Source organism: Triticum dicoccoides, chromosome 1A (genome assembly GCF_002162155.2).
Source record: "Triticum dicoccoides isolate Atlit2015 ecotype Zavitan chromosome 1A, WEW_v2.0, whole genome shotgun sequence".
Classification (NCBI taxonomy): domain Eukaryota; kingdom Viridiplantae; phylum Streptophyta; class Magnoliopsida; order Poales; family Poaceae; genus Triticum; species Triticum dicoccoides.
Genome location: NC_041380.1, coordinates 519,686,342 through 519,703,439, shown reverse-complemented (window position 1 = coordinate 519,703,439; position 17,098 = coordinate 519,686,342). Strand labels below are relative to the sequence as shown.

The window sequence follows — 17,098 nt, the reverse complement described above, 5'->3', positions numbered from 1 at the left end:
CCGAGAGGACGAACCTTACAAGCACCATTCTGCCCGTGGAAGAAATCCACCTAGCCTTCCAGGCAGCGATTTTCTTAATCAACTTGTCAAGCAACTCTTGGAAATCAGCAAGTCTCAACCTTCTATCTGACAGAGGCATCCTGAGATATGTGCATGGGAAACTAGATAGTTGACAGCCGAGGGCCAATTGCAAAGGGGAAAGGTCTAGCTCTTCACACCGAATAGGAAGGATCTTGCTCTTGAACAAGTTAGTTATGAGCCCGGTAGCATTACCAAATAGCCTCAACACCTTTGTAACCACATCAAAATCATGTAACTCTGGTTTTAAGAAGATGATTACATCGTCGGCATATAACAGCCTACCGCCAAGGTTCCTGAAATTGAAAACCATGCCTCGGGGTCATAGATGGAGGAGAAAAAATGGCAGGTGGCCACCAAAAAACCTCCGGTATGTCCCTTACCACCGCTCCGCCTCCTCCAAAGTCAAGGTCTTTCGACATGCTACCATACGCATTTGCATTAGCCCAGCTCTCCTCAGGACGGCTCCAGTGAGCAATGGCATTCTGCGCACCAGCGCCCCGGACGGTCTCGTGGATAGAGTTCTATTCCTCCAGAAGGAACATCACCCTGTCCTTTATAGTAGAAGGAATGTTAACGTTATCGTTACACACTGAGGAGGTAGAGATTTACCAAGCTGGAAATTCAGAAACGCTACAGAAACATATGGCCAATGTGCTTTGTCTTTTTTTGAAGCTAAAGTTGCACAAGGAAGCGGATCCCTGTCGCGACACGACCGTCGGCTTGCTTCCGCCCTCAGCTTCGGATGCTCTGTAACCCAGCCGGGGTGCGACAGCTGCCCCTTCTCACATTCAAAGTCATGGGCGTCCCTTAGAGAGGCAAATTTTCGTGTTTTAACCATTTTCTGAAACCTATTCAAGATTTAATCCTAGTTTGAAATTTTTTCGAGATCTGACCCTTTTGCTACCGCCAGAGTACACGGCGGTAGGGTCTAACAACCTACCGTCAGAGACTTTGACGGTAGGAAACATCTCTACAGCCAAACAGGCTGGCGGTAGCCTGCACAACCCTACCGTCGAGGTGCTTGGCGGTAGGCACAAGCACGCATTGTGGTCAATACTTAGAAGGTTTTTGACGGTAGGGCATGCAACCCTACCGCCAGGAACCTTGGCGGTAGGCTGTTATACCCTATCGCCAAGGTCCCTGGCGGTAGCAAAAGGGTCAGATCTCGAATTTTTTTCAAACTAGAGTCAAATTTCGTATAGGTTTTAGAAAAGGGTCAAAACACGAAATTTTGCCCCATAGAGAGGCCTCAAAGTCAGTCGCGTCCATCGCTGTCGATAGGAGGCTGTCGATGTTTGTTAGTATGTACTCCCTCCGTTGCTAAATGTAAATCTTTTTACAGATTTCACTACAAACCACATACGGATGTATATAGACATATTTTAGAATGTAGATTCATTTATTTTGCTTCGTATGTACTAGTTAATAGTGAAATCTCTAAACAAACTTACATTTAAAAACGGAGGGAGTACTTCCTAAAGTTAGTATAAAATTGAGTTATCTATTTTGAAACGCAGGGAGTAGTTGTGTAAAGCTTTTGTAATGGGCCGCTGTTAGGCGTCATGCGGATGTAGGAAAAGAAAAATAACATCCACGTCCTGAACCATCGATATGGTCATATGGACATCTCTATGGAGGTCAACGCATCATAGACTTCTCTCCTTCTTTCGCAATCACAGAACGCCGCACACATAGCCTGGCATACGTAGCAAACTCCGGTGGCACCGTAGAACGCCGGCAGCACCAGCTCCTAGCAACTCCGGCAGGCTCGCAGCATGGCGGTGCCGTCAAAACTGCAGGAGCAGCCCGAGTCGTCGTTGCAAATCGTCGTCGCAGTTTCGCTGGAGTAGCCCGAGCTGGCAGAGCCGACTCATAGCATGACGGCTATGGCAGCAGGGCGGCGCCGTCGCAGCAGTTCAACCGGCGTCGCAGCACCGAATTGCAGCATGACGGCCTCGCAGCATCGGATGCTTCCGGCTAGCAGCCGAGCAGCACCTGTGTTCCCACCGGCGAGTGGCCTCGCAACATCAGATGCTTCTGGCGAGCACCGGCGAGTGGCCACGCAGCACAGGATGATTCCGGCGAGCGGCGTCTCAACATCAGCTCGCAGGACGGCGACGCCATTACAACATTGGCTCGAAGCATGGCGTCGTCGTCGTAAAAGGTCACCGGTTGCGGCAACATCTACTTGAAGCACAGCGTCGGCGCAACACTGTTCAAAGCATGCGCTGGTCATCGCAGCATCGGCTTGCAGCACGGCAACGGCGTCGTAGCACCGGCGTTGCTGCATCCGGTTCGTCGCTGACCTCCCGGAGCTCCGCCTCATAGCACAGCGCCGCCAGCATCTCGTGTGCAGGGACAAGAAAAAGAGATAAGAAAGAGAGGGGCACGTGGGTGGGCCTCACTAGAGAGTCGGCTGGAGATGCGGATGTAAACATCCGACTGTTTGAAAGCATTTTCCTTTGTAATGTGATGGTGGTAAAACCTGGAAGGTGCCCATGTGTTGGTGCTCTGTGGGTGAGTGGAGTGATGGTGAACTGCATCTGTTGCAACCATCAGTTCATGTAGTGGGTGTACTGAGCGTGTACCCAAGTACTGTAGCAGAGTGTGGGTTGTGTGCGTAGTATGGCTAAAGTGGTGTTGGTGTCTGTTAGAGCATCTCCAGCCGTTGGCCCCAGCAGGCGTTAAAAATCGCCCCTGGAGCGCACCGGCGATAAACGACGCGCTGGGGGCATGATGCCCCCAGTCACGGCGCCCACGGTTTTTTTGAAAATATAAATTACGACACAAACACGACGCAAATTCAACCAAACTTCGGCGAGTTCGTTCATATTTAAAATATTTTACAAAAAGAGAAAAAAGCTACTAGGTTGCTCCTCGCCGTCTCCCTCGCTGCTCCTCGCCGCCCGCCGCCCTTGCAGATCTACATGCCGAGGAGGTTGTAGAACCGCATGTAGTCGCCGCCATCGTCGTCGTCGTCGCCTCCGCCGCGGCCGCCGTCCCTGCTGCAACCCTCCCCCGGTTGGCGCGGCGAGTTGGACGGTCCAAGGGCGGCGTCGTCGTCGTCGTTGTCGAGGACCACGATGCCGTGCTCGTCCTCGCGCCCATGTTTGCGGGCGGCTATCTCCTCCAGGGCCCGACGCTGCTGGACCATCTCGTCGTGGAGGTAGTCATCCCGCGCCCACTGCATGGCGTCCTCGTCGGAGATGCCGCGCCGGGCTATCTGCTCGTACTCCACGGGGAGGCCGGGCTCCAGCTTCGGCCTGACAAGGACGAGGCTCCAGAGGCGGGGGCGGACGTCGATGCGGACGCCGGAACTGCGGGTGCACGCGCTGACAGGCGTGTCCTGGGGCTCCGGCTTGACGGGGCGGAGGCAGGGAGAGTCGGTCGACCGACCTGACGAGGAGGAGGACGCCCCGGGGTCCATGCGCCTCGGCGTCCACTAGCTCCCACGGCGGCGAGAGAAGGACCGGGGGAGGGGTACTCCAGCCTCGACGTGTTGCCGCCCTCGATGTACTCGAGGACGGCCTCCAGCGTGCGGCTGGGCACGCCCCACCATCGGCGCCGCCCCTCGGAGTTGAGCCTGCCAGAGGGAACGATGCCGTTGGCGGCCTCGAGCTGCTCGGCGTGGCGGCGACGGAAATATGGCTCCCAGAGCGGGCTGTCGGGGACGTAGCGTGGCCCCTCCCTCGCCGCTCGCGACAAGGAGGAGCAGATACGCGCGATCTCCGCGCGCCGCGCCGTCCTGGGCGATGTCGGCACCGGGACCCCGCCGGCGCTGATTCTCTAGGCCCCGGGCACCCGCATGTCCGGCGAGATCGGGTACTCGGCCTCGAAGAGGAGCCGAGCTTCGTACTCGTGAAGCTGGCGGCAGCCGAAGCCGTTCGCTGCCGCGCCGTTGCCTGGGAAGCGTTCGGCCATTGTTTGAGTTGGAGACGGCGAGAGGAGAGGGATAAAGGGCAGAAAGGTGGCGTCGACGGTGGAGACTTTGTGCGTGCCACCGGCGCGCAGGGGGTCGGCTTTATGTAGGCGGAGGCGCCGCGCGTACGCGTGGCATGCGAGGGAACGCGCGTCGTCTTGTTTTCACTGTGCCGCCCGTGAGGCATCAATGGCGGAGCCTGACCAGCGCGGCAGCGCGCGGCAGTTTTGGCATTGATTCGCCGCGGGAAACGAGGCGATGAGGACGACGAAGAGGCGAGAAGCGAGATAAGTCGCTGGCAAGGAGGGCCTAGGGCTCTTTCACGCCAAAAACGATTCGCCTGGCGTTCTCGAGCGCCCCCAGCACGCCGGGGTCGGGTTGGGTCCGCCGACGCTAATTTCGGCCCGAGTCAGCAAAAATTAGGCCCTTGGAGCGTGACTGGGCCGATTTTTTGGCACCCAAGCCATCGGGTCGCCTGACATCATCAGAGGAGATGCATGGCAGCTTCCATGTTCATATCTACAGCTTTCTGACCATTCACTGAAGTCGGATTTCCGATGTCAGAATCTGTAGTGTGCTTCAGGGCCCCCTAATCTTATGTCAAGGCATCTGGCTTAGCTGGTTCAGCTAGTTGCTCACTACCCAAGTTCTTGCCATCCATGCCTGCAATGATACACTACTAGATTTGAAAGAAACCTCCATGCCAAGACACCACACTATGCATGGCAATATCATGGGCCAATTCTTTTACCTTTTTAAGGGTATTTTGTAGACAAGATGCAAATAAAGTGCACTCAACTATCTATATTCCTGATTGTATGCAACAAAGGAAAGTGCAGGCCGGCAAAGTTGCTGCAGAGTTCATGGAATGATTATAACACCCATCCATGGCTCAGAGTATCACCGTTAAGAAATCTATCATTCATTGGCTTCCCGTTCTCATCCGCCCCCCCCCCCCTCCCCAGTTCAGTCAGAAACAAAGTGGTGCAAAAATGGTCAAACATGACATTGCCAGAGATCTAATGTTATAATTTTCCTTTACATCTTTCACCACAACGAGCTGTTAACGCTATTTTAATAAAGAATGCACTGTTTATTTTTCTAGGCGGGCGAATCCGCTGGTTCTGAAAGAAAACCAGAGTCCTGACTAAGCAATAACAGCGTAAACTGTATACAGGCAACACAACACCAAACAAAACCATACTTTCGCAGACTTCCACAATCCAAAGTCGACAATCACTCATTCCTTCATAAACTCATATTCATCCATCACCAGAATAATAAGATAAGAGACTCCCAATTCTGGGCTAATCTGTTAAAGATTAAAGAGATCTTCTATAAATTTGTCAAAAAAGAATTGGGGAATGGGAAGAACACTAGGTTTTGGGAAGACACCTGGATAGATGATAAACCATTGAGAGATGCTTATCCTAGATTATATGACATATGCTTTGACCACAATATTACTGTGGATGAAGCCATTCAAAAAGGGTGGCTTGGTTTCAGATTCAGAAGAACACTGTATGGTGAGACTCTTGGGCTATGGAATTGCCTGAAGAAAAGATGTGAAGAAATACCTTTGCAGGGAGGGGCAGATAAAATTTCCTGGACTCTCATTGCTGACCACAAGTTTTCTATGGGGTCCCTATATAGGAAAATTATTACTCTAGGGGTGAAATTCCCACAGAAGTACTTATGGAAAATTAAGGTGCCTGCAAAGTTAAAAGTTTTTCTTTGGTTAGTTAACAAAAAAAGTATCTTGACTGGAGATGTTCTATTAAAAAGAGGATGGAAAGGAGGGAAGGATTGTGTTTTCTGTGGAAAAGATGAATCAATTGATCACCTTCTGTTTTCTTGCTCCGCAGCTTCTTTGCTGTGGAGTTTGGTTAGATGTGTGTGGTTTAAAAACTATCCCACTAAATCTAAAAGATTGCTTTGGAGAATGGATGAAAAATTCAATAAAGAGGATAAGAAAATGGTTATGGTAGGGGTTTCTGCCCTGTTCTGGGCAATTTGGAAGAGCAGAAATGCGATTATATTTGAAAAAAAGAGGATAAATGATCCTTTATGCATCATCAAATTAATGTGCAGATGATTGATTGATTGGTCTATTTTGCAGATAAAGGAGCCGTCAAAATAAATGCTGGAGCTGGGAGCAAGAGTGCTAGAACGGGCAGTAAGTGAGGTGTTCACAGACATACAAGGGTGGAGGATCAACGTCGCTAGATTGGAGTGAAAGGAACTCTTGCTGCTGTGGCTCCGGCGCTGCTGTTAGTTCTAGTAGCCGTTAGGCTTCTTTTAGCTCCGCGTTTTTCTATTTCGTTATCTTGGTTGGTCCAGACTGGTCTGTTCCCCGGATGCTTTGGATGCTGGTTTCCAGTGTGGATGTTGGCCGGCGATGGCCTTTTGTTTTGGTTCGAACCTGGTAGCTCTAGTTTCGTCTTAGGTTGGTATGTTGTTCGGAACTTTGTATGAATCGTGCTGGTTTTCAGTAATGAAAATCGGAGGGGGCAAGCCCTTTTTTGATAAAAAAACCCAGAATAATAAGATGACAATGCTATCCATTGCAGCAGAATTTAGAAGATGGAAGCGCTACAGAAACATCGCCCGCAAAAAGAAAAACGCTACAAAAACATGGGTTGGTGTGCTTTGTTTCTAGAGCAAAAGTTGTGCCAAGGAAGCGGGATCTCACTTTTTTTTGCGAAATAATTCTTGTATTACTCAATCAAGGTTACATCACGCTCGACAGCATCCAACGCATCCTTTGGTCCAGACCCTAGTCACACCATTATTCTATCCTGAGTCCTATCAAAGTTTGCCAAAGCATGACTAGAGAAATTACAATTTCGATGTATATAAGTAATACAAGAGTTACGTTCCGACATGCTAGCTTTAATCTCCCGAATGAGCAAAAGTTGTGCCAAGGAAGCGGGATCTCACTATCACGACACATCCAATGACTTTCTTCCGTTGTCACCTTCGGATGCTTTGTTAGACTGTAACCCAACCCGGGGTGTCACCAAGGTTTTTTTTCTTGATTCCAATTTTTTTAATAGGGACCGGGAAACCCGGTTTCTCGAAAATCCTGGAATTTTCGGACTTTTTTCGTTTGAAATTTTCAAACAATTTTGAATTCTAAGATTTTATACCTCAATATAAAGTGTCTGCGCCTTGCTTTCACACAGCAATGTGCTTTTATATATCTCTACTCCTAATGTCTCAGTTGGTAGGTCGCGTTTCGGGTTTTATTTTCGTCCCACCTCATCCGGTCTTTTTTGGTACTTCTTTAGTACTTGCTCCCACCTCCCGCTCAGCCGAGACGGTTTATTTTCATACTCCCTCCCACCTCCCAGGTAGTTCCCTCCATGCAAAAAAAATCGAAACCAACCAATATCTACTCCTAATGTTTGGTAGTCTCTGTTCCGGGTTTTTTTTTCGTCCCACCTCCAATGGTTTTTTTTCGTCGGCTTTTTTCGTCGGTTTTGTTTCGTCACATCCCGCTCCCACACCTTCGTCCACCGGTTTTCAGAATCGCAAAGGAAAAAAGTTCTCTCTCCTCCCACCAGCGGCCTCGATCTGGGATCGCCAGGGCCGCCGCCGCCGCCACGGATCCCACGGCGCCACCTCGCCACCGCTGGTCGCCATGGCGCGGTGTCACCCCGCCGCCACCTCAGCCAAGCGCTGCGCCGCCCCTCCAAACCCTAGCCCACCCCCTCCGCCCGCCGACGGATCGCTTCTGCTCCTCCACGCGGCGAGCCGCGGCGACCTCCGCCTCTTCAAGAGTACGTGGGCGATTCCGGGTGGGTTTTGTTTGGATCTGGGAGGCACTGACTCTCCCGTTCGTCGCGTCGCAGGGCTGGTGAGAGATCTGGATCAGGGCAGGGGCCGTCCCAGGGAGGTGGTGGAGGTGGCCAAGGACCAAGGTCTCGTGGCGCTGCACTTCGCTGCCGGGAAGGGAAGGCCATAGGTGTGCAGGTACCTGGTCGAGGAGCTAGGGGTCGATGTGGACGCCGTCGACGATGGAGGTGCGTGCCTCTGCCGTTTAATTTGCCTCTAAACTGTAAATGTGTCTGAACTGTACTCCTATATGGTTCGCGTTCAGAATTGGGCTATAGGAAACTATATGTTGACCAGCAATTTACAACCGTCATGCTATTTTGTGAATCAGATGCATATAGACATGTTTTAGTGTGTGTGTTTACTCATTTTAGTCCGCATGCATGTACTTCATACTGAAATATCCAAAACATCTTATATTTGTCAACTGACGGAGTAGAAAACAAAGTGTTATGTTATGACATATTTATGTATTAACTTTGTATATTCTGACATGCTCTGAGAGGAAACGTCTTCATTCTGATAGGCAACGCAATCCATCCATCCTCTCTAAGCTCCTGCTGAACTATGGAAATTTTAGTTTCAGTACTATAGTTATGTATGCTTGCTTGCTGATGTAGTGTGTGTGTGTGTGTGTGTGTGTGTGTGTGTGTGTGTGTGTGTGTGTGTGTGTGTTTCATGTGCTTGCTGCCACTGTGTGCTGCGCTGCGTCCCTCGCCTACTTCCGCCAGGCACCGGCACCCGGCGGTGCGCTCTCCGGGACTCTGCCACTTGAAGGGGCGAGGAGGAGCTACGGATGCTAGCGATTAACAACGTTGTGCAGAAGGCAAGCGCAGGTGAGGGGTCCCATCCTCATCCCCATCCCAGTTTCTGTTTATACTATTATATATTAGACTATATGAATGCATTAGTTGCTTCCTTTTGTAGCTGACATGCACATACACCGTCGTTAGTATTACAATCCATTACGATAATTAACCTTTTTTAGTGATCCGTTCAAATTTTAATACTAAGTACCAACTTATATTCATAATATGTGGAATGTAGGACATACCATTGATACAATCCGACTGTACTCAAAATCGGCAGTGCATTGTTGTGATTTTGTAATTACCCCAAAGCAAAAATATTTTACTGTACAAAAATAGCAAACAAACAAATAAATAAGAAAGATTCTATTTTTGCGACGTGCTACTGTATATGTTCTCTTTTCACAAATGGTGCTTTCATTTGGTCACTTATTATACATTTTTCTTTCCAACAAAGGGAGTATTGTACTACAATCTCAAACAATTTCTGCTCTCATTGGGAGTACATAATTCTGTTGTCATTGCATTTTGCAAGTGTTGGGTGTAATAAATGAATCGGTTGTTCACCATATCAAATTTTAAGATGAAAGTGTGTTTCTTTGTGACCTTCTTACATCAAAGACCGCATGGAGTTTGAAGTCGATTTAATGAATGTACATCTACCGAATTTTGCTCCACAAAGAAATGAGATGAAATCACTTTAATTGGAATGTGACGAAAACATACTCTACCGCTTCATTGGATCCAACGAGCGGCCAGACCTGAACTCAATCTGGCGCATCAGAACTGAGGGGAAATACAGTTTTTTCATATGGCTTCTTTCCCAAAACTGACGGCCAACTGCTGACAGACTTAAAGCTGCCTGCTCTCTGTGTGACCAAGTCATTGAAATTCAAGTCCACCTCTTCTGTCATTGCTACTTTACGATGGTTAATTCTCAATTGTATTATCTACCTGCAGGACACTATTTTGGATTGGCTTATATTTTTCAGGCAAAGTTGTTCGTTTTATTAACATGGCAAAGTTCAGACATTGATGCAAAACAAAGGTATGCCTTGATGCTCACAGGAAACAGAAACAGAGCTACATGAGATAATTTTCAAGAAGTGTTCACTTATAATATTGAAATATGTTTTCATCAGACTATTGTCAAGAATTGTTCAAATGAGACAGTAGCTGTTGGAACAATATCTACTTGCATAACACACTTTCAGGTAGCAGCTTTGATTCATCTATATTTAAATTTTCCATTCAGGTCATTTTCCACAGATATCCACTGTTGGTTTCTTTCTTTATTACTACTGTCAAGAAGTGTTCAAATGTGGCAGTAGGTGTTGTCAAAGAAGCATATCATTTTGTGATAACTCAATAACCACCAGCATTTAGTGCATGGATTTTTGTCTATCATTTTGTGTGAGATCAAGCTACATAAATTGACACCAGTTTTATAGGCGAAAATACACAACCATTTTTCTTGTTTTGCAGCACATTATGATTCGTTCTGAGGATGATCCCCTATAAGGAAGTTCCCAAGATGTATTGAAGTAGATTCTTTTCATTTGTTCATAATTGAATCCCAAACAGGACATTGTGATAATGGGTCTTCTCTTTGCTGGTTTTTGATAGGGCCTTGACAATTAAATTACGTTCATTTGTTTAGTTCTTCTCTGTAACTTAGGGAAACTACTGTTTTATTCAGCATTTTCGCTACACAATATCATGTTGACACATTCCAAAATTTTGGTTGCAGCGGCTTGAATTTTGATTCTGAATATCTGAGTCCCCAATATTGTCTGCCTAGGAACTATTCTCCTTAAGCAACCTAGAAACTTATTCTGTTGAGATATTTTTTGTTGATATTGAATTGTCGAATCGGAAATGTAGCATGCAAAACTTTAATGGTACTGCTGGGATATTTTTCGTTGACATTGAACAATCCAACTTCCTGTAACGCCTATATGAGGTATTTCCTGATTTTTACTTGCATTTCTTGCAGTCCGGTATGAAATATAGAGAGAAGAGAGGATCTTGTAGTGATTATTCAAAATTGTTCAAACTTTAGGTGTACAGGCTTGTGCTAATTGATTCTTCTATTTAGTCTGATAGCATTTTTTTTGCAAGTGTAAAATCTGGGGAGACATGAGGATGATTTCTTGGCAGTGGTTGCTGTGATATTTAGCAAGAAATATTGAAGTGAAGATGTATCCGTTTTTTGTGTCATAGGAGAACTTAATCTGAATGTCCGCTCTGCTAGGAAGTACTTAATCCGTTCTTGTAATTGTTGTTCTCCTGTAACAATCTGTGGGTATGGGCCTAATTCAATTGTTGGCTAAGCTAGGTTCTTCATGGATGCCAAGTTTAGTTGTTAATTAACTAGGGGCATGGTAACCTTCGTTGCTGTTAAGTAGAAGTGCAGTCATGTACTTCCTCCGTTCCTAAATATAAGTCTTTGGAGAGATTCCACTATGGACCACATACGGAGCAAAATGAGTGAATCTATACTCTAAAATGCATCTATATACATCCGTATGTGGTCCATAGTGAAATCATACAAAGACTTATATTTAGGAACGGAGGGAGTAGCTTTTAGTGCTGCTGGACAGGCTGGTCTGAACGTGCTAGATAGATTCAGTTAGAGGGGATTCTTTTGGTAGTGCTTTTAGAAAATGAACATGTCTATATGTGTCCAAGCAATTGAACTTGGGAGAGAGGTTAGTTCTGTAAAGAATATTCCTGTAGTTGCTTACACATGACGATTGCAACTGCTTCTTACCATTGGATATCCTTTACTGCACATCACTGACATTGGTTCAGTTAAAACTGCACTAGCTGTCAGTTTGGGCAGCAAGCTTCTAGCTAAAAAATGAGTTAGTTATGCCTAAATTTTCGAGTTGGCCTCTATATATAAGTTGTAAAACAAGTTCCAAGGTTTCTCTAAAGTACTTTTTGTGTCGTTTGGATGCACGGTTTGAGAGCAACCACCAACTTAGTTTGTTTTCTACAAAGTTATTTTCTTGGGTGCAGTATTTTTCATATGGTAGATTAGGCCCTGTTAGAGATTGAATTGAAATGAAGTTAAAACATGAAAGTTTTGAAGGCTGTTCTATTGATACTGAAACACATGTCATTTGTTGTATTTCGTTTTGTATATTAAATCCTATGAAAACATTAAAGAGGGTTCTATACTATGTTGGAGAAAATTTAATGATGCACATGGTTCGATGGATGAAGAATTACGTCATCAAATTGCTTCAACCTCGTGTGAAAATTTAATGTGATAAAGTAGATATGAGCTGGGGTCTTGTGTGTAAGAGTATGTGCGACGAGTCCATCGTTGTATTGATTGTGATATATGCTTCATTAAGCATAATATTAAGTGTTAAAACTTCAATTGTGTATATACTTAGTGATGCAAATTCAAGAATTAAGTGTCCAGGCATGTCATCATTGAAGTGCTGCTGGATATTGTGCTTATTTGTATTTACCAGCATTAACAGAATTACTAAGACTATTTCATTATTTCCTTCGTAGAAGACTGGATAGTGTCTACAACAATTGCACATCAATGCGGCCCAAAAATTAGTCAATTCGAGGTGGATTTCACTCGTTCTCAAGAAGCACACCATTCAAAAATCAATGTTTTTCCAGGATGTTAGGAATTTCTCATCGCACAAGGAAATATGTGAGGAGAATAACTATTTTCTACCATACATCTAGCATTTTTATATTTTGGTAGATTCTATATTGTTGGGTACAACCATGGGTACAGCTTGCAGAGGTAAAAATCCCAAGCACCCCTCATGCAAAGAGAAGGGTAATCTCCTTTTTTGCGTACTGTATGCCTTCCTACTTATTTATATTGCAATAATAATATCCTACAAGTATTCAGAATAAGAGCAATGTTTTTATGATTATCTAGAATTTTCATTACTGATGTTTGTTTATTGGACTATGTGTATGTATTCAGTCTTTCGCAAAACTCAGCCACAACTATTATTCATGTTAGCTTTTTTTGAATGTTGTTATTAATGTTAGCTTTGGAACTTTAGGTTTTGCACTCAGATATTCTTCAGGAATTTCTCATCGCACAAGGAAATATGTGAGGAGAATCACTATTTTCTACCATATATCTAGCATTTTTTCTATTCCGGTAGATTCTATATTGTTGGGTACAACCATGGGTACGACTTGCAGAGGTAAAAATCCCAAGCACCCTCATGCAAAGAGAAGGGGAATCTCCTTTTTTGTTGTATTGTATACCTTCTCTACTTATTTATATTGCAATAATAATATCCCTATAAGTATTCGGAATAAGAGCACTTTTTTATGATTATCTAGAATTTTCATTACTGATGTTTGTTTATTGGACTAAGTGTATGTATTCAGTCATTCGCAAATACACATGTGATGTCAACTCAGCCACAACTATTATTCATGTTAGCTTTTTCTGAATGTTGTTATTCATGTTAGCTTTGGAACTTCATGTTTTGCACTCAGATATTCTTCACGGTAGTTCCTTGGCATCATTATGTTTTGCTGATCCAAAATTTACTATTCTCCATACTTTCATGTTTCATGTTGTTTCCAATATGGAAATCTAGAATTTTTACATCATGACATTGTGCAAAATGATTCACTTGCATGACAAATCACCTCTCATATTTGGTGAGTTGTTTCTGAAATCTGGAATCATTAAGCGTCCTTTTAGTCTTGTCCATATAAATTGCCAAATGATGCCAGCTCTGTTCGAGTGGTTTAAATTCTGAAGACTGAACTTTGTTTGCACCATGTGTACAAATCTCGATTTCACTAAAATGGGCTCCATGTGAATCTAAATAAAATGCTAAACTAAAACAATAGGCTAATTGAACTTGTGATTTTGGAAATCTTTTGGCCGAAGAAGCTTATGATACAGTGTACTGTAAACTGGTTGGTTATTGAGAGGCCCTTTATCTGTTTCTGTCCCAGGAGCATGATAGAGGTGATTATGTGGTATTTGTGTTGTTCTTTACACTAACTAGATGCAAGTGATGTGTGTTAGTCTGCTTTTCAGTTTCTTCCCCACCTTTATGTTGAAGGTATTGTTGATTAGTTGGCGAGGTTCATGGATAAGTTGTACTTCTGTCACATTTGCGGTCTATCAGTATAAGCCTTTTCCACTTAGTTGTTGGCTGGACCATATATTTATTGCATGATGTAGACGAATTTCTATGATTGTGATTTAGACAAAATAAATAGTACACTATAAGATGGTACCTCAAAAGGGTGTGATTCACCTTTAACTTCATTATCCACTTGCGCTTTCAGCACCGCAAAGCTCATGCAAAGACCATGAGGAGTAGCACAGATGAACGGAACAGAAACGACAATGGTCATGCAGCTTCTTGTTCCCCATGATCGTAACACGGTAGAGGCGACAAACAGTGTAACTAATGGTGGAAGTGGTGGTGCAGGGGAGGATAGCAACCATACAATCCAGGAGCCCTGATCGCAAGCTGTGCTTCTGCCATGTTATCGGTGCTGGAGCGCCGTATGAGGCGTTATCTTGATTAGTGTGTCTTGCATGCCACCCATTGCCTTGAGTCCACTGTATATTAAGGCTATAATGTTTTGTTTATTCAGTGGATTCTTGACCGTCCTGTAGCTAATTCCATCCAGTAAGTAATACAGTTCGTCTAGGAAGTATTTTGGTTTGGTGTGTAGTTTTGGGCCTGCTGTGTTGCCCTATCTCTTTCTTGAAACTAGATCTGCCAGGCTACCTTCGGTCATGATGGTTTGGCAGAGATGCAATATGTAAAATTACTGAGCTAAGTTGGGTTTGATAATGCGATCATAAAGAAGATGCAGAAGGCATTGTACATGTGTACAGTAGGCACACATTTGAATGTCCTTTAATCGCTATGTGTTACAATAGTGTGCAAGTACCGAGCCCTTTTCTGCTCAAAAGGATAATACAATTTCCACCTTGAATGGGGTGCTCCTCATGGTCTTTGCACGAGCAGTTAACTATAAAAGGAAAAGGATCGACCCTCTTTTTAGAGAAAGGGTTGTTTGCTATGAGAGAAATATCTCATACTTTTATATATTTAAAAATATACACCCTAAGGTCCCTAACAAGTCATTTGTATGATAGACTGGACCAAAAATCATTAAGTTTTAACAAACAGAAGAGATGCATACAAATAATTATTCTTTATATATTTGTTGCCCATGTTAAAACAATGTGTGTTTGTGTAATTTTTTTTGTAGAGTATAAGAGAGATGGAGATGTATTATGTCGATGCTAAAAAAAAATACACCAACAAAGGTGTTGAGGCGTTGAAAGCACTAAAAATTCATCAAGTTTTATATACAACAAAAGGCCCGTGGCAACGCACGGGCATTGTATTAGTTTTTTTAAAAAGGGAGTAAGTTGGCAAAACTAGGATTCAACCCTGTGACCACCCGGACCTAGGCAAGCAACGCGCACCACCGTTTTAAAAGTAACCTCGTGTTCAAAAAGGCATACGGATTTTATTTGACATATGTTAGATGTATAAATTCAAAAATTTCAGGTGATATTTGAATTTTTCGCTGGGCAACAAAAGAGCCGGTTTTCGACCAGTTTTTCAAAATCTCGGCCGAGAAAAAAAACCTGGGTGTGACGGCTGCTCCTTCTCGCCTACAAAGTCGTGGCCATCTCGCACCTGGGCTTCAATGTTGGCAGAGTCCATCATCATCGGTGGGAGGCTGCCGATGTCGTCTTTTGCGCCTAAGTCTCTAGCTCGCATGTCATCAACGATAGAGGTGGCAACTTCATGAATATTTGTCGGACTCGCATTTCTGGTGTCAGAATCTAGAGTGTGCTTCAAGCCCCGGTAATCATCTGCCAACGCATATGGCTTACCTTGTTGAGCCTGTTGCCCACTGCCCAAGTTCTTCACATCCATGCCTGCAATGATCTGCTACTAGATATGAATACTCCAAGGCAAAATACCACACTATACATGGTAATACCATGCTTAAATTCTTCCCCATTTTAATGATAGTTAATCAAAACTTCAGAACCTTTGACAAAGATGGAAATAAATTCCTCCTCCTTGCTAAGCTATCTAGATTAAAGAGAAAGTGGAAGCAAAGGTACTGCAACTTCATTGTATGATTATAACACCGGATCAATAATTGATAGATCTCTTTTCATAGCAGGGCACAGTCAATAAATCTCATGTGTGTGAACCGATAAATTATCATAATTGTGACAAACCAAATAGCTGACAAATGACCATAACTACATCAAAACATGTCATTACCGTTTCTGATTGCTCTATATACTCCCTCCGTTCCGAATTACTTGTCGCAGGTATGGATGTATCTAGATGTATTTTAGTTCTAGATACATCCATTTCTGTGACGAGTAATTTAGAACGGAGGGAGTACCTGTTATGACCGACATATTAGGGCTTAGCCCAGTTAGTTGTGGCCTAGTTTATTTTATCGTTGTTAGGAGCTTAGCCCAATTATCTTATTAGGAGGATTATATAAACCCGTGTAAGGACCCGTTTTGGGATTAAGTAAGAAGCAATCATATTTACTCGGCTTCCTTAGGGAGCCGGGAGACCTAACCCTAGCCACCGCCCCTGCTCTCTCTCTCTCTCTCTCTCTCTCTCTCTCTCTCTCTCTCTCTCTCTCTCTCACGCGCGCATGCAACGACGGCGCCCTAGCACCGGCGACCACGCCTTCCTCCACGTCATCCCTCCTTCCACCCCTACAACCTGAGACCATGCCCTGGTAGGGATCCAGTTCCCACCAATACCGCACCCGATAGATATTCCTAAATTTTAACGAGATATATCACAACCAATTTTAGTAGAACTACACATAAACATCATTCAACATTGTCGATTAATCATAATTGTAATGTGATATAACCAATTTTTTAATAACTACAGGATCCTTAAAATTAATATTCATAGCTACAATTAGATTACATGTAACACCGTGCTAGTTATCTAAATAAAATATATCAGTAAGATCAGTAGCTCTTATATCAAATGTACTGCTTAAGTTAAATTCTTGATCATACAGTTGTCCATAAAATACAATTTGAACGTGACTGGGATAGGTAGCTCTTAGAACAACTGTAACCATGGAGTTAAATAATTGGACAAACGTCAGTGAAGAGCCACATCAATAACACCCTGGCGCCATAAATACAATTTGCTAGTTATCTGAAGAAAACATGTCACTAGAATTGGTAGCTCTTGGATGAGCGATCAAGCGGGGCTTGGATCCCCCAAGGCACACGGTTGGCACGTCCCCACCCCCACCCCCGCGTCGCCAACCCTAGGCGACACAGGGGGCGATCACGCTGCCGGCCCCAGGCCTCCTCCCCTCGTCTCCTCCCTCCTGCCGCCACCTGAGGTCCCGCCGGCGAAGCCTGGCTTGTGATGGCGGCGATGAAGCCTTCTTCCTC

At 44.6% G+C, this 17,098-nt stretch overlaps 1 long non-coding RNA gene across 7 annotated transcripts; it reads left to right on the top strand.

Moving 5' to 3' along the window:
• Positions 1 to 7,629: 7,629 nt before the first annotated feature.
• On the top strand, positions 7,630 to 14,614 carry LOC119285106. 7 transcript variants are annotated; one of them, XR_005139354.1, is made up of 6 exons: positions 7,630 to 7,782; positions 7,855 to 8,025; positions 8,569 to 8,673; positions 9,607 to 9,694; positions 9,789 to 9,860; positions 12,181 to 14,614. It is a non-coding gene; the product is annotated as an uncharacterized LOC119285106 (long non-coding RNA). The 7 variants fall into 7 exon arrangements; XR_005139356.1 differs by having other exon boundaries at positions 12,178 to 14,614; XR_005139350.1 differs by having other exon boundaries at positions 9,789 to 12,328; positions 12,696 to 14,614.
• The last annotated feature ends 2,484 nt before the right edge of the window (positions 14,615 to 17,098 follow it).